The sequence below is a fragment of the Oncorhynchus mykiss genome, chromosome 14, assembly GCF_057628025.1.
Source record: "Oncorhynchus mykiss isolate SJ-2025 chromosome 14, ASM5762802v1, whole genome shotgun sequence".
NCBI lineage: Eukaryota > Metazoa > Chordata > Actinopteri > Salmoniformes > Salmonidae > Oncorhynchus > Oncorhynchus mykiss.
Genome location: NC_143035.1, coordinates 25,447,866 through 25,471,702, shown reverse-complemented (window position 1 = coordinate 25,471,702; position 23,837 = coordinate 25,447,866).

Here is a 23,837-nt window from a genome sequence, read left to right as displayed (position 1 = left end):
ACAGAAACTATAGGGTCATTGCAGCAACCCACACCATAGTAACGCGTATCTCTTTATTAAAACCTCCTAATAAAGAAATCCCCATCAAAATATTTAAGTTTAAGCTAGAGATATCCTTTTAGTTTTTTGCATAGGCTGCGTCTCAATCCACCACATCCACCTCTGGCAGCCTTCTGCGTCTGCAGAAGAAGGTGGCCGAGCTACAGTGGTGTAGTCTGTAGCGTCCGAACAGTTAGTCCTAAAACACTAATATGACCACTCTCCCTTTTGCTCTACGACCCCCACAAGCCCCATGGGACTCATCTGAAGTCAGTACCGTTGATGCGCCAACTTCTGTTTGTAGCGTCCAAACCGTTTTGGCTATAAACTAATGTGACCCGACTGTGGAAAGGGGTTCACACACGGCCATGATGGTGTTCTCCATTTCACTCTACATCCCACCACAAGTGTTACAGCACTTGTCTGAAGGTAACCGGTAGCGGGTTTTTTTATCATGGCAAATTGAGGTACAAAAAAAGGGTTAAATGTGTGTAAAAACACCAACAATATTTCCTGAGCTTTCTTATATCTCCTCGATATAGGACAGACACTTCAAAACCTTGTTCCTCTTTATTCATTTTTCACTTTCTTTTTTGACGTTTATGAATGTGTTATTCAATGCATTTCTACAGGCTATAATGGGCTATAATTTCTCAAATATTTTGTATATATTATTTTTATTACATAAAGGGATCCTAAAATTCTAAATCAAATAGCTAAATTATTCATAGTATGACCATCTTAAAACAATTCCATAAATTAGTAACCTTAGGAGGCGATTTCGTGGCACTTATCACCTAGTTGTGAGTTAAAATCTATATTTCAGTGAATTGATATCAAATTCCATTCTCCCTCTAGAGCAGTGTCTCCCAAACTGGGTCCTGTGGACCCCAAGGTGTGCATGTCTTGGTTTTTGCTCTAGCACTAGACAGCAGATTCAAATAATCAAAGATTGATGATTAGATGATTATTTGAATCAGCTATGAAGTGCTAGGGAAAAAACTAAAATGTGCAGCCCTTGGGGTCCCCAGAACCGAGTTTGGGAAACACTGCTCTAGAGGATACTAAATCTGTATGAACTTAAACTCTGATTCACACAAGATTAACATTCTGCAAACCATGATTGATCACCCAATTAGAACAGAATAACATTTCTTCAATACTGTCCAGGTGGCTGGTGCTGTAATAATGCAACAATATTGAACTTAAGGAGTCATGAAGATTGAAGAGTGTGTTGTGAATAGGTTTTCACATATCTGTCAACTTTACCAACATTTCCTCCTGGTAGTTTTGGGAAAGTTACCATAGTTCCACAACTCTACAGTCGTAGCCAAAAGTTTTGAGAATTACACAAATTTTCACAAAGTCTGCTGCCTTAGTTTGTATGATGGCAATTTGCATATACTCCAGAATGTTATGAAGAGTGATCAGATGAATTGCAATTAATTGCAAAGTCCCTCTTTGCCATGCAAATGAACTGAATCCACAAAAAACATTTCCACTGCATTTCAGCCCTGTCACAAAAGGACCAGCTGACATCATGTCAGTGATTCTCTCGTTAAACACAGGTGTGAGTTTTGATGAGGACAAGGCTGGAGATCACTCTGTCTTGCTGATTGAGTTTGAATAACAGACTGGAAGATTCAAAAGGAGGGTGGTGCTGGAATCATTGTTCGTCCTCTGTCAACCATGGTTACCTGCAAGGAAACATGTGCCGTCATCATTGCTTTGCACAAAAGGGGCTTCACAGGCAAGGATATTGCTGCCAGTAAGACTGCACCTAAATCAACCATTTATGGGATCATCAAGAACATCAAGGAGAGTGGTTAAATTGTTGTGAAGAGGGCTTCAGGACGCCCAAGAATGTCCAGCAAGTGCCAGGACTGTCTCCTAGTTTTTCAGCTGCGGGATTGGGGCGCCACCAGTACAGAGCTTGCTCAGGAATGGCAGCAGACAGGTGTGAGTGCATCTGCACGCACAATAAGGCGAAGACTTTTGGAGGATGGCCTGGTGTCAAGAAGGGCAGCAAAGAAGCCACTTCTCTCCAGGAAAAACATTAGGGACAGACTGATATTCTGCAAAGGGTACAGGGATTGGACTGCTGAGGTCTAGAGTAAAGTCATTTTCTCTGATGAATCCCCTTTCCGATTGTTTGGGGCATCCGGAAAAAAGCTTGTCCGGAGAAGACAAGGTGAGTGCTACCATCAGTCCTGTGTCATAACAACAGTAAAGCATCCTGAGACCATTCATGTGTGGGGTTGCTTCTCAGCCAAGGGAGTGGGCTCACTCATAATTATGCCTAAGAACACAGCCATGAATGAAGAATGGTACCAACACATCCTCCGAGAGCAACTTCTCCCAACCAGTAAGAATTCCAGCTCTCACAGACCTGTTAGTTTTTCTTTAATTAAGAATCACTCCACTCCACTCAACCTTACTGGTTGGTAGGTGATCAAATACTTATGTCATGCAATAAAATGCTAATTGATTACTTTAAAATCATACAATGTGATTTTCTCGATTTTTGTTTTAGATTATGTCTCTCACAGTTGAGGTGTACCTATGATAAAATTACAGACCTCTACATGCTTTGTAAGTAGGAAAACCTGCAAAATCGGCAGTGTATCAATTACCTGTTCTCCCCACTGTATGTATGTATTATTATTATAAGGAGCACAGCCACCATTACCACTAATATGGTAATCAAGAAAATGTACAATACTGTAATAAATTGAGAGCAGAAATGTCACTTAATTTTCCTCCATCTACAGAACCACATGATCCATGAAGATATGCTGACCTTGTAGTTGTCCTCTACCTGACACCAACACACAGGATAAAATGGATAATGAAAAGTATAGGATACAGCAATAATGCTGATAAAAAACTAATGCATGTAGCAATTAGACAGGACGAACTTGTGAGACAGATCATTCACCTGGGGGTTAATGCAGTGTAATGGAGATGGGAGTATCGATGGAGATCCAATTCCGTACTCAGATTCTAGTGGGTGTGGGGTCAGCAGTGAAATCTCATATGGATCCTTTAGGCCAGAACCCTCACGTCTATCATGGGGGGGCCAAAAGCAGTGGCTATCTCTGCCTGACTAATGGTGTTATTATAATACCATACCATGAAACCCAAGTCTTGGGCCTCATAAATTTCTAAGCTTGGGATTTCTGTGTCATAATGTGGAACGGGAGAGAAATGTAACCAGGGGTCATTTTAGAGTTCAGAAATCTGCATTTTCAAAATGCAGACCATCAAAAAATCTGTTTTAAATAATTTCACCTTCATTTTATATTGAAAGTCAACAGTGTTTTTTTGCTTGACTAGAGTGATCAGAGGTGTGCAACTATTGATTTCCTTCACAGAAAATACACTAGTACAACATATTTGGCCAAAAATATTTTAATTTTCATCAGATGATAACATAGGTGCAACAATATTTAGCTAGCAGCCTACAATTATTTTTTTGTTGTTGTTGCAAAAACTATGCATGGCCGTCATACTACAATTCTATATGTTCTACTAAGCTAACATATGGAATTATTTTAAGATGGTCGTACCATGGTAATTGAGCATTTTAGGACCCCTGTATGTATCCTTAAAAAAACATTATTTGATGAAATATTGAATTTGGCCTTTAATACTATAGCCTATAGAAACGCATTGAATAACAGATTCATACATTTCAAAAAATGTATGATAAGGAATCTGGTTTTGAAGTTTCTGTCCTATATCTAGGAGATATAAGAAAGCACTGTTTTTTTGGACACACATTTAACCCCTTTTATTGGCACAAAACTACCTCCATACTACCATTAATTTGTATGGGTTACCTTCAGATGAGTCACTTGACACTTGTGGGGGTCGTAGAGCAAAACAGAGAACCATCGTGTTCTTGAGAGTCTCATCTTTCCAAAAAGTGGTCCTCTTAGTTACTAGTCAGATGCCAGTTACCGTTCAGATGCTACAAAAGTTTTCTAGAGAAGACTGATTTTCGGGATGTCTCCTGGTCTGACAAAAACTCCTGTAGCTTGCTCACTTTCCACTGCAGCTGTGGAAGGCCAACATAGACAGATGTGGTGTATTGAGACACAACCCATGCAAAACACAGACATCTTTAGGTAAAAACTTTGAATTATCCGCCCCTTTTTTTAAAACATTTTTGCGTAAAATTACACACCCAAATCTAACTGCGTGTAGCTCAGGCCCTGAAGCAAGGATATGCATATTCTTGGTACCATTTGAAAGGAAACAATTTTACGTTTGTGGAAATTAGAAAAGAATGTAGGAGAATATAACACAATAGATCTGGTAAAAAAATAATACAATACAATAATACAATTACATCTTTGAAATGCAAGAGAAAGGCCATAGTGTATTATTCCAGCCCAGGTGCAATATAGATTTTGCATGTTCAAAGTTTTAGACATATCCAATGAACCATTGCATTTCTGTTCAAAACTGTGAATCAAGACTGCCCAAATGTGCCTAATTTGTTTATTAAACTGACGGATTTTGATAGCGATTTTTTAAAATATGTATTGACACACGTCAATAGACTCTTAAGGATTTAACCTTTCATTTTACCAGAGAAAAGTATGTCACACCGAGAAAAGTACATGAAAAAGTAGCTACACTGCAGTCAGAGCGCAGTCTGCTGATAAAATGCCTGTTCATGAATTCTCATTCGAGTGGAGAAATGTGTCTGAAGCAAAAATGCTGTCAGATGCCGAGCAGAAATTATAATAGGAAGTATTTTAGATTTACAAAATGTAACAAGATATTTCTTCTACGTTTTGTCTTCTCTTTCTGCGTGAAAAAAGGAACTCAGTTCAACCTCTGAATATTCTAGATGGCCAGTAGACTCTGTCATTTTACCTTCTTTACAATACACTGATATATTATGATATACAGCACAGTATATTGGCAGCTGAGCAAGTCAACCTATAGGTACAGTATATGTAGGCTGCTTCAGATCTCCAAGCTGTATTTGCGTAGGCCAATGCATTGGCTGGCAACACATGGCATTTTCCTGTACACTTTCACACCTTCTCGGGCGACAGTGAGTGGGATGTAATTAGGAGTCTAAAAGGGTCTTTTATATACTCAAACACCCGGTGACACAGGGTCGACCCATGATAGTCACTGCTGTTTGTTAATGAAAGCAATGCACTTTGACCCCACATATTGCATTCTTTCTGGGAGTGATTATTTGGCAATGGAGAGATGTTTTCATTTACCCTTGCACCTGTCACTGGAAAGGATAGACAGTTGGTGACAGGCAGGGTCGACCCCGGAGCTGAAATGATGCGGTCTTGGAAAGATAATTGCCAAGCCGCAGGTCATGTTTGCAAATGTATCTCAGGCCACGGTGTCAGAATCTCAATGGTGTGTCAGAATCAAAGTCTACAATAATGGGGATATGCTCTCTCTTCTCTGGCATTATGTTTTTCTCTCTCTCTCTTTCCCTCTCTCTGTGTTGTTTCTTGATATGCCCATGCAAAACGAATTCCCGCTTGATTTGACAATTCTCTCCTTATTTCACATTGCGCCAAATGATTTCAGAACACATTTCACAGATTTTCATGAGCATCGAACTGTTTCATTTAGGCCACTGTCACTCTCAATATTTTACAATTTGAGCATTTCTCCATGAAGTGATGCTCCTTCTGCTTTTTTCCAGATGAAGTATTTGTCTCGTCCCGTCCTTAAGCATTATCCTGCACAGCTCACCATCCCATGACAGAAACGAATCCTTCACTGTGCTAAACCATATTAACGTCACAGCTTAATTAGTTGTTGTTTCTCTCTCTCACTTTCTCTTGCCATTCTGACGCTTGATGACGGGAACAGAGTCTGAGCTATCTGTCATTAACTCACAGACTCACAGGCCAAAGCCTCACCTGAGCCACATGAATTAGATCCACTGTTTAAAGGAAACTGACATCAGTCAGATCTAAATGAGATGAACGTTGTTTGTGAGGTCCTCTCTAACATTTCATGTCTAGTCCGTTTAAGCCTTTATAAGTCCAGCCCAGTTAACACTTTACATTTCAAGCTTCTGTGGTTTTGTTCATTTACACTACAAATCCACAATTGCATAAAAGCTGTCTAAAACCCATATCAATACATATACTGTACTTACAAACAACAAAATAACCATTAATATACACGCATGAGAATAATTAACTGCCCTGTTTTAATTTTCTTTGCCTATTGTCCTTAAGTTAAATTACACCAATGAATTGTTGTGAATGCACAGATGTTGTGTTGTCGATGCGACATGAGCATTCAACCAACAATTGAGACTAAAATGTCAATGACGTATTTAAAGGGATACTGCAAGATTATAAAATGTTTTAGCGGTAGTTTTGCAAGCCGATGCTAACTAGCATTAGCGCAATGATTGGAAGTCCACAGGTACAACAGCAACGTACCAGAATTTCAAATGCTAATCTTGTAGTATCCCTTTAAATGTGCACAGTGAACAAAACATTAAGAACACTTTCCTAATATTTGGATGGTGGACCATTCTTGATACACACAGGAAACTGTTGAGCGTGAAAAACCAAGCAGCGATGCAGTTCTTGACACAAACCAGTGTGCCTGGCACCTACTACCATACCCTGTTCAAAGGCACTTACATATTTGTTCTTTCCCATTTACCCTCTGAATGGCACACATACACGATCCATTGACTCAATTTTCTCCTCACCTTCATCTACACTGATTGAAGTGGAATTAATAGGTGTCATCAATAAGGGATCATAGCTTTCACCTGGAATTTGATTTGATTTCAATCTCCTGGTCAGTCTATGTCATGGAAAGAGCAGGAGTTCCGAATGTTTCATACACTCAGGTTGTGTGTCTTCCAGTTTCCATCTGCCGTAGTACAGCAGTAGTAGCAATTTAGATTTGTCTCTCCATTTTCAGCTATTTCTCTTTTAGTTCCCTCTACTTTGAACGCTGGTGGACTGTCAAGGCCTCTGCCTTAACTAATGGCTGCAGTGGACCATCTGTGACTGACTCAGCCATGTTCAGTTCTGCAGCACTTAGAGGGATTAAAACCATTAGCACGATTTATATCAAACATCCACCATCAGACTGGTCATCCGTAATTATTTTTCTTCCTTCATTTATTCCAACTTTCCCGAGGAAGACATCCACACATAATCTAATTGAGGCTATAGCTGTGGGCCACAAATCGTTACGGCTGGAATGCATTTGAATACAGGGGGAAATCAGTTCTTCCCTATAATAAGAGGGATCGACTGTTGTCCAGAAAATATATAAAGAACTGTAGGTAGCCAGGGGCGGAGTGTTTTATTCTGGGACATGATTGGGCTGAGGGTCAGTGAACCATGGGTGTGGGGGAGGATGTTCCGACCCCCAATATTTGCTTCTAGTCTTGTGCTCTTCAATCTGTCATACCTATCGGAACAGACAGCCCAGAAGCCTGGTCTAGGGGAAGATGCATTGGACTGCAAAGGAAGGGGTATAAATGAACCGGAGATTTAGCATCAGAACTGTACGTGCTCATTAAAATTAAAACACTCATTAAAGCTAATTGCCAATTTAGGAATACGATCCATCCACCCCGTTCTCTTTGCCTGTCATTCACCAACGAATGGCCAGGAATCCACTGGCCAGCACTGGTCTCAAGCAGGGCAGCTAGCCCTGAAGAAAGGGGTCAATGGAACACTCCTTGCATAGATGGCACTATGCCAGCCACAAATCAGGGGCAGCCTTAACCAAGGAGCCCTTTCATGAAATGACCCGGGGTCCTTACCAGCTGTGGTGTACATTCATTAATTGCTTTGGGCCCTAGGCTAACTGATTGGCTCAGATCATACCCAGACAGACACAGGGAAAGCCACATGCCACCTCACCAGAGGCTGGATAGTAATAGCAGGTGAACAAGCTGCAATGGCGTGGAACCCTCAGGGTGAAAACAAAAGTGGGAGACCAGGAAACACCTGGATAACATCTTACATCAGCAATAACAGAACGGAACATAGTCTGTCCCAAAAAAGACTATAGTGGAGAAAATGAAGATGTCCTATGCTCCTCACAGGGTTAGTCAAGTAAGTAGCAGCATTGGAAAGTCAAACTTATAGAAATATAATCAAAACGGTCAAACAATACAGACTGGCAGAACCTTGGAAGACAAGTTCCATGTGGACGAACAACCATAGACTCAGGAAGAGCAAAGGTCAGAAGTCAACCCCTTGAAAACATATACACTGATACAAAAAATCCACACAGCCTAAATGCATCCAACTTGCTCATTCAGATCAATAAAAAATGGTCAAGCTCTCTGCAGGCCAAATGATAATGCACAGGTTAACATTACTCGGGTTGATCACGAATAGATTTACAAGGTCAAGCGTTACATCCTACATTACTAGAGGTCAAACAGACATTCTCTGCTACATTAGGTTCAGTCTCATGGGAGACTATACTGAACTATTGTTATCAGGGTACTTGTATTGATATGCTACATGGCCAAGAACACAGGTATATGCAGTATGCTACACACAGGTGTATGCAGTTGCTACACACAGGTGTATGCAGTATGCTACACACAGATGTATGCGGCATGCTACACACAGGTGTATGCAGTATGCTATTTTCTAATTACATTTTTGCAATTAGAAAATATATGATATATCCCTCCTAATATTACATGTATTATTAGGGACATATCATATATGTTCTAATTACAAATATGTAACTTTTGAAACCCAGAATATACAGTATATATATTTTTCGACATGAAATCCAAAGCTTCCAGTTTCTAAATTCTCACATTCTCTAGCACTGAATCGATTGACTGTAATCCTGTGAGGAATAATTGAGGATAGAGTTGATCATTTCTTTATGAAATCAGATACACCTACAACAACCCTGTGGTGCTTATAGATTTGGGATTTTTCCTAAAAGGGTTCCAGAAACCTCATAACATTCACACGCCAATAATGTTTGTTGGCAGTTACTGGGCAAGTTATGGCTCATCCAATACACTAGTGGATTAGGGCTGAGTATGGATCATATCTCTCTATCTCTCTCTCTCTCTCTCACACACACACACACACACACACACACACACACACACACACACACACACACACACACACACACACACACACACACACACACACACACACACACACACTGGTCTTGCTCTCACACCCCACCCCACGGCTTTGAGCGTTAATATTAACATGTGTGTTTTGGGATCTTAATTACGCTCTGCTGTATGGAGAGGTACACCATTTATAACAAGCACACACCACCAGTCCCCTGTATCCACTTACCTTGCTGAGATTTAGCTAAATTGGAAGATTATTCACTCAGGCGAGCAAACATGACTAGCAATAATTGCCGCTTGTGGATTGAACTTATTAGTATGATGCATCGATCGGCACAGATGGAGCTGCACAGAGCTCTGCGTGGCTGAAATCTATATCCTCTGTTTCCTGTTTGTTGTCTTTGTCAAAAGGTCAAACGAGAGAGCGAGAGAGAGAGAAAAGGAGAGGGAGAATGCCCAACTAGTGGACTAGCTTGTGCAATACCACAGATGTATGCCTCAAAGATAACCCTCTCAGTTTGTTTTGATTGCCGGCTCCGCACAGCGATACCATTCATGAGGGAGAGACGGTGCCATCATTGATCATGGGGTGAGTGGGGGGGGGGGGTAGACCTATGTGCACTGTGTGGCCCTCAAATCACCTAGGCAGTTTCCACCAGTATCTGTCAGGTAAACCGATTATAACTATTCTGCCATGGTACCTCGGAGGCACCTGAGAAGGTTTAAACAGATGATGGGTTCAGAAGAAGGGGGGTCAGGACAGAAGCCATTTTGATTAAGTGTTAAGTGATGGAGGGTTTGTGACGGTACAGGAGAGATAGGTCACCTGTCATGGCCCCCTCTGTCACCCCGGAGCTGTCCCCAGCAGCGCCAGAAGGACCCCAGACAGCATGATTCATGACCCTACCTGGCAGAAGCCTCTCAAAACAATTTAAGGATAAAATATCCACATTTTTCTCCCTGCCACTTAATGCGTGACACCCCATTTTTCCCTCCCTTCTTGCTCTGCTTCTAACGACTTCCTGGCCCCTCAGTTGCTTCTGACCTGGATCGTTTTGTCAGGACAGAAATAGGCTGAAAGAGATAGTTCACCCAAATTACAAAATGACTAATTGGTTTCCTTACCGTGTGAACAGTCTATGGACAAGGTAAGACTGCAATACTTTCTTCGGTTTTATTTACCTGGCCACTGTCTCTAAATGCAAAGTTTTTAGTATTTGTGCCACAAATCCAATGCAAGTCATTATCCCCCAATATTAGTATGTTTTGTGCATCCCTGAACATTTTGGAGTGTGGTATAAGCAACAGTTATTTGGCGGAGAGAGAGGCCCTAACATTTTCTCAGTCAGAACAAAGCCTTGTATCCACTTGCAATGAATAATACAGTAATTAGGTGGACATTTTGCAAATAATTTGTTCCAGTCATCCTCAGTAAAACCTGTTTCATTCTTATACCGCACCGCTAGCTTAGCACAGTCCTTTATGGAGGATTAATGAATTCCAAAGCTCACACTAATATCAATCACATGTCTTTGGCACTAGTGAACATTCATCAATCACATAGATGGGAGGAGAAAAAACAAAATAACTGCTAGTGGAAGTGGAATTCCTTCTGCTGTTCTGCTATTCTCCATCCAGCTCAACAGGCCTCCAGGACACAGAGCTGAGAAGGCTAGCGATGCATAATATCACTGTTACAGAGGCCTAAATCCATGAAAAACCATCCAAACCAAAAATTATGCTTATGAACATTTCTAAGGCAAGGCTTCGCTCGTTCCTATTCAGGTGGCGTTCCACCTTCAGGTTTATTTTCCTCTGTATTGTTCCCTGAAACAAGTGCTTGATTTGAAATCACTCACGATGCAAAAGTGCTTGAAGGTAAAATGTACATAGTTTAAACTGGTGGGATTTGATTTAAATTGTATTTGTTTGATGCAAAAGAGTAGTGTTTTTCGGCAATCAGAACATTAAATCACTTAAATTAAAGGGATAGTTCACCCGAATTACAAAATTACATTGGTTTCCTTATCCTGTAAGCAGTCTATGGACAAGGTATGACAGCAATCTATGTATCATCTATGTATCGGTTTAGTGTCCTTGGCAATGTTTCCAAAAGCTAACATTTGAGCATTTCTGGCACAAATCTACCTAAACCAAAGCATGAATTTCTGTCATACCTTGTCCAATTTGGGTGAACTATCCTTTAAACACATTGGTGAACATTTCATTGGTATGTGAGAACTTGACAACACAGATAAAGCAGGGGGTAACCAAGTATTCCAAGTGAATTATTGTCATGCCATTGATTACCTCAGATGAATCATACATCAATTGTCAAGTCGAATAAAACACAATCATTTATTGTCCTCTGGAAAGGAAACTCTTCACTCATACGCCAAACCAACATTGTAATAATGTTCACACAGACCGTTGAGTGTAAAATATGAACTTTGTGGCCCAAATATAACAAATGTGAACAAATGTGGCTGTTCTGGTTACGTTACGCCTTGTCTATAACTAAAAGGCTTGGGTGAGCTAATGTCCCTGAATGGCCCTTTTCTCTGCAGGGGTTTGAATGGAGCCAAAACAGCCTTTGATGCAGGATTTGGATTAGTCCAGGTAAATCTTAAAGGCGCTGGGGGTTACCAAGTTACGGTCATGGCCAGGTGTTTATCAGCATATGTGTAACCTTCAAATAACCTTCTTTGCCAGACTAAACTACTCCCACTAGGAAACTAAAAGTAATCACCCTGATTCTGAAACTTTTCCTTTATTCAACCCTTGTGTTTGACTGTCAGAATCAGATTTCCATCCAACAGATGAGGCAGAAAGAAATTCAGACATGAAAGGAGATAACAAATGTCCATGAAAAGGTTTCAGTGTTGATCAAGTGTTGATCGTTTCAGAAATTATCCTTGTTGTTCCTGCTGCGAGGCCATAGGAGGAGATTACTTTCAGAAAGCTCAAATAACTGACATCAAAGATGGCTGAATGCCTACTACATTGTAAAATTAAGATAGCTGAAAGTCTACTGTGATGTAAAGTTAAGATGGCTAACGGACTACTATTGTGTAAGGTTAAGATGGCTGATAGCCTATTATGGTGTAAAGTTAACATGGCTGATAGCCTATTATGGTGTAAAGTTAAGATGGATAAAGTCTAACTATGGTGTAAAGTTAAGATGGCTGATAGCATATTATGGTGTAAAGTTAAGATAGCTGAAGGCCTACTATGGTGTAAAGTTAAGATGGCTGATTGGCTATTATGGAGTAAAGTTAAGATGGCTGAAGGAATACTGTGATGTAAAGTTAAGATGGCTAATAGCATATTATGGTGTAAAGTTAAGATGGCTGAAGGCCTACTATGGTGTAAAGTTAAGATGGCTGAAGGAATACTATGATGTTAAGTTAAGATGGCTGAAGGAATACTATGATGTTAAGTTAAGATGGCTGAAAGCCTACTATGGTGTAAAGTTAAGATGGATGAAGGAATACTATAGTGTAAAGTTAAGATGGCTGAAGGAATACTATGATGTTAAGATGGCTGAAGGAATACTATGATGTTAAGTTAAGATGGCTGAAAGCCTACTATGGTGTAAAGTTAAGATGGATGAAGTCCTACAATGGTGTAAAGTTAAGATGGCTAATTGGCTATTATAGAGTAAAGTTGAGATGGCTGAAGGAATACTATGATGTAAAGTTAAGATGGCTGAAGGCCTACTATCATGTATGGTTAAGATGGTTGAAGGCCTACTATGGTGTAAAGTTTGTCCCCTGAGACACATACATCTTGTTGTGGTTGCTGAAGACAGAAATGTGCACAGACATGAGGTACACACATAAATTACATTAATTCAGATCAATGAGGACATATTGACATGCACAAACATACAAATACAAAACAAGCATTTCCCTACACCCACAATAACATCTGTTAAATATGTGTATGTCACCAATTAAATGTGATTTTATTTGACACAAAACACACACACACACAAACATACACACACACCTATTCCAGTCCCTGAAGTGAAAGTCAGTATCCCCTGTCATGGTCAAGTCTCTCCCGGAGCCCAGCAGGGGGGAATCATTAGAGGAGGGACGTGTGGAGGGGTGCTCGACGGGCCCACGGAGCTCCATCCATCCTTCATCGCTCTTTGACAGGCTGAGAGGGCCAGTGCTGTGTCCCGCTCGCTCAGGAGACTGAGGTTGTCATTGAGGTTTAAGGTCGTTACTGGATCACACCACCCCTTCCTGAGTTCAGCCACTCTTCTCGATGTACACCTTCACCCCAAGATTATGGCTACTTGTTTGTTAGGGCATTTTGGTGTACGTTTCTGTGGGTAGTGGAGTGTTAATGTGGTGTGTGTAGACGTGTGTGCCTGGAAGGGCTTGTGTTTCCTTGGCCATATGGAGTGTATGGTGTACATGTGTGCAGAATCCATTTTAGGAGATTCTAAGTGGTCTGACTCATAATTAGAGGATGCCAACAGAGAACTGACATTGTAAATTACAAGTAAAACATTTGAGAATGACGCTTAAGTCCATTTCACCTGACTCCAATTTTGCATTTCCAACTGAGAGGTGAACCGAAACTTCTCGAAAGAGAACAAATCCCACATAAGTTGAAGAGTGACAAATTCTGTGTACAACTGAGGATGTCATTGAATGTACTCCAGCTTTGTACATTGTATGTGTAACAGGCATTGGCGTACTTGCCAGTATCACCTCCTTCCCTGTCCCTAACCGAGTTTACAGGCTCGAACCAGGGATCCTCTGCATCGCAAACATGCATGACCGCCCACTTGTCAAGGTACTATCCAGCTGCCCCACCAGAAAGCTAGCAATTCAGCGCCACAGGTGAAGACATTTCAAGCTGTGGAGTGAGGTTATGGTTATGATCTTAACTCTGTCACATATGTCCTGTGCAGGTACACATGATAACGCAAGTTCAAGAAAGACAGATGTAGACATCATCTCCCTGTTGTAAATGACCAGCTGGGCGGCAGGTAGCCTAGCGGTTAAGTGCATTGGGCCTGTAACCAAAAGCTTGCTGGTTTGAACCCCTGAGCTGACTAGGTGAAACATCTGTTGAAGTGCACTTGAGCAAGGCACTTAATCCTAGTTGTTCTGCATTGTCTGCTATTTGACTGAAATGTCATGGAAAATTATTGGTCTGTCTTTGCAGTTAGAGGGATGTCAGTCTTTTCCCCTTTGTTGGACATGATCCTGGATTTCAGTCATGCACATGTTCCTTGTAGAGAGACAGTAGAGCGATGACCCGCAGAGAGCCGTTGTCACGCCCAGATCCTTTTTATTCTCTATTTTGGTTAGGTCGGGGTGTGACTAGGGGGGTGTTCCTATCTAGGTTGTATAGTTCTATGTTGGCCTGGTATGGTTCCCAATCAGAGGCAGCTGTTTATCGTTGTCTCTGATTGGGGATCATATTTAGGCAGCCATTTCCCCACTGTGTTTTGTGGGATCTTGTTTTTGTGTTGTTGCCTTTGAGCACTTCATTTACATCACGTTTCGTTGTTTCTTTATTTTGTCTTGTTCAAAGTTCCACTTCAATAAATATGTGGAACCCAGATCACGCTGCGCTTTGGTCCGAGTATGCTTCCAACGATGAACGTGACAGCCGTAGGTGGCCGTTACATCACTTACGGTCAACAGTTATATATAGGGAGCACCTGTGGGGTGGTTGCGGCAGTGGCCGTCTTCCAAATTCAACATAGATTTGGAATGGCAGTCAGCCCCGTTTTCACACCCTTGAGGCAAACCAGCCAATCAGACAGTGTGCTAGGGCGCTTTCCCCCAGCGAAAATGAACGTTAAACAAATAAGCTTTCGGCTTTATTCTAGACAGTAAGTTCCATTGCATCTTTGAACTAAATAAGTAAAAAGATTTCAGCAGACAACCCAGTCGAAAGCACTCAGTAGCATTCCTGTGTATGTGTCTTACCCAATAGGGGCCTACGTGGAGAGGAAGCAGTAAGAACACTATAGGAAAGCTCAATAACAGCTATGGAGAAGAAAGATTGGGAATAAACGATTTTCAGTATTTTGTGCACATTCTGAACGGTCTGAAATGTCATATCATTACCCACGTGTAATTACTTAATGATACTTTTGGGTAATAGGAAACTTTGGTTACTCATTATTTTTTAACTGAACCATTCAACATTAGTTTGATTTTCAATTTCAGACTGATTAGATTTTTTCATTCACTGAATTGTATTCTGCCATTACTCTAATAATGCCTAATTGCATTTTAAAGACGTGATAGATTATAAAGTCGTATAATGAGGCCTGCCACTTCATTTATGGCATAAATCTCTGTCAGCGTAATTTGTGTCCGTAATAATGCTTGTTCACAGGCTACTGAATTAATTCAAATCAATTGAACCTCTGGTATAAATCAAGCTAATATATTATTAAATTATATTGTGTCACTTTATGTGCACAAAAGAGACTTCAAGAATGCATATAACCAATGACAATCAAGACAATGGGTGTGTGTGTGTTTTGTGTGTGTTATGCATGCATGAGCGAGAGAGAGAGCGAGAGAGAGACAAAGACATATGTTTCCCATGCCAATAAAGCCCATTGATTTAAAAGAAAGAGAGAGAGAGAGAGAGAGAGAGAGAGAGAGAGAGAGAGAGAGAGAGAGAGAGAGAGAGAGAGAGAGAGCATGTGAGTGTAATGTTTGCTGTAAAAAAATGTATTGTTGATTTCACTTTTGTTAATTATCTATTTCACTTGCTTCGGCAATGTAAACATATGTTTCCATGCCAATAAAGGCCTTTAAATGAGAGAGAGAGAGAGAGAGAGAGAGAGAGAGAGAGAGAGAGAGAGAGAGAGAGAGAGCTCTATGGTATGTATTTTGTAACATTTCTCCCCGACTCTTCACACATCCCCAATCCCCCACATACACAAACAAACACATTTGTTTGCTCATCACTTCACGCCCATACAACTCCCCTCCTGTCCCACCTCTGACACTCAGATGTGATGTGTACATCAGCCCAATGGGTGAGTGTAAATTGATATGGCTCTAATCTTGTTTCCCTTAATGGATGAGCCTTTGAAAAGTCAATAGTGTATAGTGTACTTCCTGCTAAGTGCCAAAGACCAGCCACCATTTACACCTCTGAGGTACATATTGACCCACTGTAATGTACAGGATGTAGATTTATCATAAAATAAGGCCCCAATCTCCCTGGTTAACTTGATTTGTGTAGAAGGATTGATTACAATGTAATGTCTATTTCTCTGGTTAATGTATTAATGTCCCAAGCTCTTCAAGTACTCCAGCTCCAGACAACCACTTGTGTATTGATTTATTACTTTCTCTTTCTAATTACTGGGGAGGGGTGCTTTATGAAGAGAAAAAGGAAGCCCCAGTGAATACAGCCTAGCTTGACTGAGGAGGCTATTGAGGAGGGTAATGAATGTGATTTTGACAGTGTCGTCTTTAACGCTGGCCTGCAGGTTTAGCCAACTGAAAAAGGGCAGGGACCTTTTCTCTGTCCCTCCCTTCCTGTTATCTTATGTAAGCCTTGATTGGAAAACGGTGGTCAAAGTGTATCAGCAATGTCATGGAAATCCAGGATCAGACATCCGGTCAAGGTGGAAAACATTGGGCAGTTCATCACAAATGTAAACTTTGGTCATGGATAGATTGCTACACATGCACTACATACAACATATATATATATATATATATATATATATATATATATATATATATATGTATGTGTTTCTCTCTCTCCCCCTCTCTCTCTCTCTCTTTCTTTCTCTCTCTTTCTTTCTCTCTCCCTATGTCACTCTCTCCCTGCCTCTCTGTCTCTGTCTTTCTCTCTTTCCCTCTCTGTCACTTTCCCTTTCTCTCGCTCTATCTCTCGCTCTCTCTCTCTCTCTCGCTCTCTCTGCACCATAGCAAATTCAGATATGTGTTAATTCACAGCTGAGCTGAAGCTTTGCTGTGTGCAGATGAATAGGGGAGAGCAGAAGCAGACAGTCAAGTTCAATATTGATCCTTGGTGCACTCATCTCAGAGAGCAGAGAGGGACCTTGGCTGTGACCCACTACTAGGTGACACTGTTTATACTGACATCTAGTGGCTAGACTGTCCGGATTTGAATGTGCCCTGTACACACACGCACACACACATGCACGCATGCACGCACACACAGACACAAACACATGCACACACAACCACACACACACACTTCTGTTATGAAAGTGTATACGTTTGTCATTCCTATTAGAGTTTTACACTTATCTTCATGCTTCATGTGTGTGTAATAAAAACTCATATTAGTCAAGGTTATAAAAATTCCATCAAATGAAAGGATAGCGAATAACGAAAGGATAATGAATTCTTAAAAGGATAATGAATAATTAAAAGGATAATGGATATGTAGATGATGCACATACAGCGCATTCGGAAAGTTTTCAAACCCCTTCACTATTTCCAAATTTTGTTACATTACAGCCTTATTCTAAAATGTACTAAATTGTTGTTCTTTTCTCATCAATCTACACACAGTAGCCCATAATAAAATACAAAAATGTAATATCACATTTACATAACTATTCAGACCTGATTTACTGCTTCGGGTCTCCTTGGGCATGAAGCTACAAGCTTGGCACACCTGTATTTGGGGAGTTTCTCCCATTCTTCTCTACAGATCCTCTCAAGCTCTGTCAGGTTGGATGGGGAGCATTGCTGCACAGCTATTTTCAGGTCTCTCCAGAGATGTTCGATTGGGTTCAAGTCTGGGCTCTGGCTGGGCCACTCAAGGACATTCAGAGACTTGTGCCGAAGCCACTCCTGCGTTGTCTTGGCTGTGTGCTTAGGGTTGTTGTCATTTTGGAAGGTGAAGCTTCACCCCAGTCTAAGGTCCTGAGCTCTCCGAAGCAGATTTTCATCAAGGATCTCTCTGTACTCTGCTGTTCGTATTTCCCTTGATCCCGACTAGTCTCCCAGTCTCCCAGTCCCTGCCGCTGAATAACATCCCCACAGCATGATGCTTTCACCACCGTGCTTTTGGGTAGGGATGGTATTGGCCAGGTGATGAGCGGTGCCTGGTTTCCTCCAGATGTGATACTTGGCATTCAGGCCAAAGAGTTCAATATTGGTTTCATCAGACCAGAGAATCTTGTTTCTCATTGTCTGAGAGTCTTTAGGTGCCTTTTTGGCAAACTCCAAGTGGGCTGTCATGTGCCTTTTACTGAGGAGTGGCTTCCGTCTGGCCACTCTACCATAAAGACTTGATTGGTGGAGTGCTGCAGAAGATGGTTGTCCTTCTATAAGGTTATCCCATCTCCACAGAGGAACTCTGGAGCTCTGTTAGAGTGATAATCAGTTTCTTGGACACCTCCCTGACCAAGGCCCTTCTCCCCCAATTGCTCAGTTTTGCCGGGCAGCCAGCTCTAGGAAGAGTCTTGGTGATTCCGAACTTCTTCCATTTAAGTATAATGGAGGCCACTGTGTTCTTGGGGACATTCAATGCTGCAGACACTTTTCATACCTTTCCCAAGATCTGTGCGTCAACTAAATCCTGTCTTGGAGCTCTACGGACAATTGCTTCGACCTCATGGCTTGTTTTTTGCTCTGACATGCACTGTCAACTGTAAGACCTTATATAGACAGGTGTGTGTGCCCTTCCAAATCATGTCCAATCAATTGCATTTACCACAGGTGGACTCCAATCAAGTTGTTGTCACGCCCTGGCCTTAGTATTTTGTGTTGTCTTTATTATTTTGGTCAGGCCAGGGTCTGACATGGGTGATTTATGTGTCTTGTCTTGTCTAGGGGTTTATTAGAATTATGGGGTTGTGTGTAGTATAATAGTCTATGAAAGTCTATGGTTGCCTGGAGTGGTTCTCAATCAGAGGCAGGTGTTTATCGTTGTCTCTGATTGGGAACCATATTTAGGCAGCCATATTCTTTGAGTATTTCGTGGGTGATTGTTCCTGTCTCTGTGTTTGTTTGCACCAGATAGGGCTGTTTCGGTTTTTCACGTTTATTGTTTTTGTATACTGTTCGTATTTTCATCTTTCATTAAAGATGTTTATGAATAACCACGCTGCATTTTGGTCCTCCTCTATTTCAACCGTAACAGTTGTAAAACCAGTTCAAGGATGATCAGTCGAAACAAGATGCACCTGAGCTCAAATTTGAGTCTCATATCCAATTGTCTTAATACTTTTGTAAATAAGGTATTTCTGTTTTTTATTTATAGTACTTTTGCAGAATTTCTAAAAACCTGTTTTTGCTCTGTTGTTGTGTGGTATTGTGTGTAAAAAATCACAACAATTTAATCTATTTCAGAATAAGTCTGTAACGTAACAAAATGTGGAGAAGGTGAAGGGGTCTGAATACTTTCGGAATGCACTGTAGGTCCTGAAAAGTATTTCCCAATTGCTGCCAGTACATTTCCAAATGTATTGAGCTGAACATACACAGTGTTAGTAAGATATAATTCATGTTTGCATCAACATACAGTAATGTGCATCTCTTACACACTTAACAGAATGCACATACATATATGTACTGCATGTATCTCTTATATACTGTAGCATACTGAACTACATCTACAATCTTCAAAACAGTAGCATCATACCAACATGCAGCGTCTTTGTGTGCAGAGAGCATTCAGCATTCTGCTCACACCAGCATCACACTAACTAGGACACAATTAGCTTGAACTCATGGTTCAATGTAAAACCCTTTTCCACAGACCTGCTCATGTGAACATGTGGGGCTAGTGGGGCTAGAGTGAAAAGTGGCACATGCTGTCTTCTAAGCATGTCATCATGCACGGAGCCACTAAGCCTATACCCCCCCCCCCCCCACACACACACACACACACACACACACACACACATTTACACATATATGGACACACACACACACGCGCACACACACACACACACACACACACACACACACACACACACACACATTTACACATACATGGACACACACACACAAACACACACATATTTACACATTCATGGACCAAAACACACACAGTCCCCACCCTTCCACTGGCCTCTCTCAGCCACCCATCCCACCGTACAAACCACTCCTTCAGCGGAAGCCGATTATCCGCGCCCACTCTGCCTCACGTTGGGAGATTGGTAGGGATTTGTAGGGAAGCGGCATGGAGAGCAAAGGCAGGAGGCTGTGGAAGAACAGAGAAAAACAGAAGGTTGGCAAACAGCGATCGCGGGACCCTGACAGCTGGTGACGAGGGGCTCCCCTGCTTTTCACCCGTCCTCGGATCGGCTCACCTGTATGAGCCTGCAGCCCATTGTCCTTGCTCCGACACCGGCTAACTCTGGCTCTCTCCGGCGCTATGCTCTCCTTGGCAGCTCCAAGGCTCCTTGTGGATTAATAGCAGGCGGATTGCGGGGCATCTGCTGCGTGCGCTGCACCAACTGCTCGGCGTGACATGATTAAACGTCCCCCCGACGGCCCCGGCACATGTGGAGTCTGCCTGTCTGCCTGCTCAGAGCACACTGCCTTGTGTTAGCATGAAGAGGGCTTGGTTCCATCCTCTTACAGAACATGTTTAGACTTGTCCAGCAGGGAGTTTGTAGTGTGGTCCCCATCTTGGCATTTGGTCAGTGTAGATGTTCTTCTTTGAGATGTGTTCCGTTGGTATTCAGGTTGGTCAGTTTTTATTCCAAACATGAGATTTTACATTTTACATGAGATTTTTCAAAACATGGACCCTTTCATAATGTCCATCTATATCTCAAACCATGGTCCTCTTCATAATATCCTTTACAGTATATTTTAAAACATGGTCCCCTCTAGTAATTACAGCTATATTAGACTTTTGAAATTCTGGTTGCTCATTAGATCTTGGTAAAACAATTATAATTGCTTCCATATTGTTCCATTGTGAAGCCATTTTTCTTCCTTGGGCAAGCGTCAGTAGAATGGAGCTGTAGAACATTGAAAAGTCCTGAGACTCCATTAGTGCTGTCCATCTTGACGCCTGCTCTTTTCAGTCAGTGTCTTTGAGGAACACTGTAAGCTAGCCTTACCCTGACAATGTAATGCTAATTGTTTTTTCTTATCTCTCCTGACCATTATTATGTTAATTGAGAGTCAATATCTTCTCTCATTTCTTTTCCGCAAATCACCCTCTTGAGAACATCAATGATTTGAACAACAATATTTTTTTGCAGGGGGTAAAGTGAAACGAGATCATATATTAGCCCCTGGTGTTGAGTTGAAAATTGCCATTTGGATTAGAAAACAACACATTTTGTTGAGAGCTTTGGAAAAGTTCAGTGCAGAGAGAGAAAGGCGTTTACTTTTTATGGTTTGCCCTTGTCTGAGTCTAACTTTCTGTTGTCTCTGAACACCACCACTTAGGACGGCTGCCATAACAAGGTCGCAGCCCCCAGCCCAGCTGCCATTAAAACCCTCAAGCAGAAACACTATGCACCTTGTGTGTGGTGTCTTCAGGCATGTGTGATTTGAATTTGTTCAACTATGAACTTTGAGAAGAGTCGAAACTAACTCATTTTAAATAAGACACTATTTCCTTTGTTTTACCCTAGAGCAGGGAGAATGGAGAATGAAATCTATAGACATGAAATGTTGATTAGTTGGACAGTGACCAGGTTAAAATGTGCGTATTCCGGATAGTAGCTCATAGTAGCTCATATCCCACTTAAGGTCTTATTGGGAATAAGCTGTTTATATGCACCTTTGATATCCCGCTCATGAGTATCCCTGTTACCATGACTAAATAGAATATTCCTTATTAAAGTATATGGGTTAAATGGAATAGTAACTAACTATTCTTTAACGACTCACATGTAATATAATATTAACTCCTGCAGAATAATGCATTTCTTGCAGTGAAATTACACAACAAATGTTAATTTTGTCTCGGGAACAGGAGTGGAGAAATATGATTTCATTCTTTCAGCATTTCTTGAGAAAATGTCAATGCGTGTGTAATGTGTTATCTTTGGCACTGTTATGCAAGCAGACAGTATTTCAACCACATAAAATACACAGCCAAGAGGAACTGAAATTAAGTTTTATTGGAAACGTGTTTGTCGCTTTCTCAGCATTTCATTTCCTTAAAACTGGTCAAACTGATTACATTTGGACATTTTGCACAGGACCAATCTTTCCACTGTTTTGGAGTTATTGCGTAGCCAGGAGTAAATTATAGTAAATTAATTATAGTAGGCTAAATTATTATGGAAATAGTATGGTGGATCGAACTGAGCAGGTAGCCTACCTTTTGAAATGATTTGTTTGACAATCAGATGAAAACATCATCACAGAACACCCATGATATGAGAAACGCAGACCGCAAAAGCAGTAAATGGGATAAGATGTTTACATGCCACAGTGTCCCTTCTTAGATCAAAATATCCCAGGCATCTTAGTCAGGTTTCACATAACCGGGATACAAGCTTTTTAGGGTTAGTGTAAATGGGATAAGATGTTTACATGCCACAGTGTCCCTTCTTAGATCAAAATATCCCAGGCATCTTAGTCAGGTTTCACATAACCGGGATACAAGCTTTTTAGGGTTAGTGTAAATGGGATATGATGTTAATATGCATCAACTCAAGAGCAGAATACTTGAGTATCCAGAATAATAATGGGATATTGGTGTGCATGTAAATGTGCTCATTGTCTTTCTGTTAGTTACTTCCCCCTTTCTCTTCCTTGTCTGTGTACGTCCATCTTGTCTCCCAACTTGCCTTCCTGTCAATCCATAAGAACAGGTAGCTACACTGGATGGAAGACTTGAATAATTAGTCAATATGTGTGTAAAAAGGTGCATGACTAGGCATCTCCCTATTGAAGCAGGGTCTCCACACCCGGAGTATGGGAGCACAGCACCCCCTAGAGAGCAAATAGAGAGGCCCTGGCCTCCCGCCTCTTCAGGGGCAGAGGGAGAGGAGGAATGAATATTTCACCAGGTTTAAGTTCAGTTAAAGGATTCATTCTAATTGGGCCTAAGTGCTCTAAGTAGATCTGCTCAGCTGCAAGCTTTTTTTTCTAAACTGACACATTTCATAAACTTGATGTTTTCTAAACTTGGCTCTCCTTTTTTATTTTTTGCTCCCGGTGTGAAGTGAACTTGCTTAATCTACTCACATTGCAGTGTGAGCTTTAAAGAGACTAATTTGACTTGGCCTCCTGCAAAGTCTTGCAGTGCTGTAAAACACAGCAACGAGCAATTGAGATGAGTACTGAAGCAAAGGAGAACATCTATTTTATATCCTGAGTAATAAAACTGAGTGCATCTATGACATTTTGAATACATAAATAGGCATTAGGGATGACCTGTGTGCTACGTGAAATGGCAGTTGAGTCTTTATTCAGAGACGGTCGATGTGAGTCAAGCTGGGAGAGCCTCCACATACAATCTGATAAGAAGGGGCTAGCTCATTGACATATACAATGCATCCTCACTCAGAATCACACACCATGTCACTCAGAAACACACACCATGTCATACAACACGCACAACCATGTCATACAACACACACAACCATGTCATACAACACACACAACCATATAAACACACACGATGTCACATATTACACACACACACACACACACACATTAATTAAGACAAACGGTAACTGTCGCAAAAAAAGTTCAGAAACACACAAGGGCTATCTCTTCTTTCTCGCTCT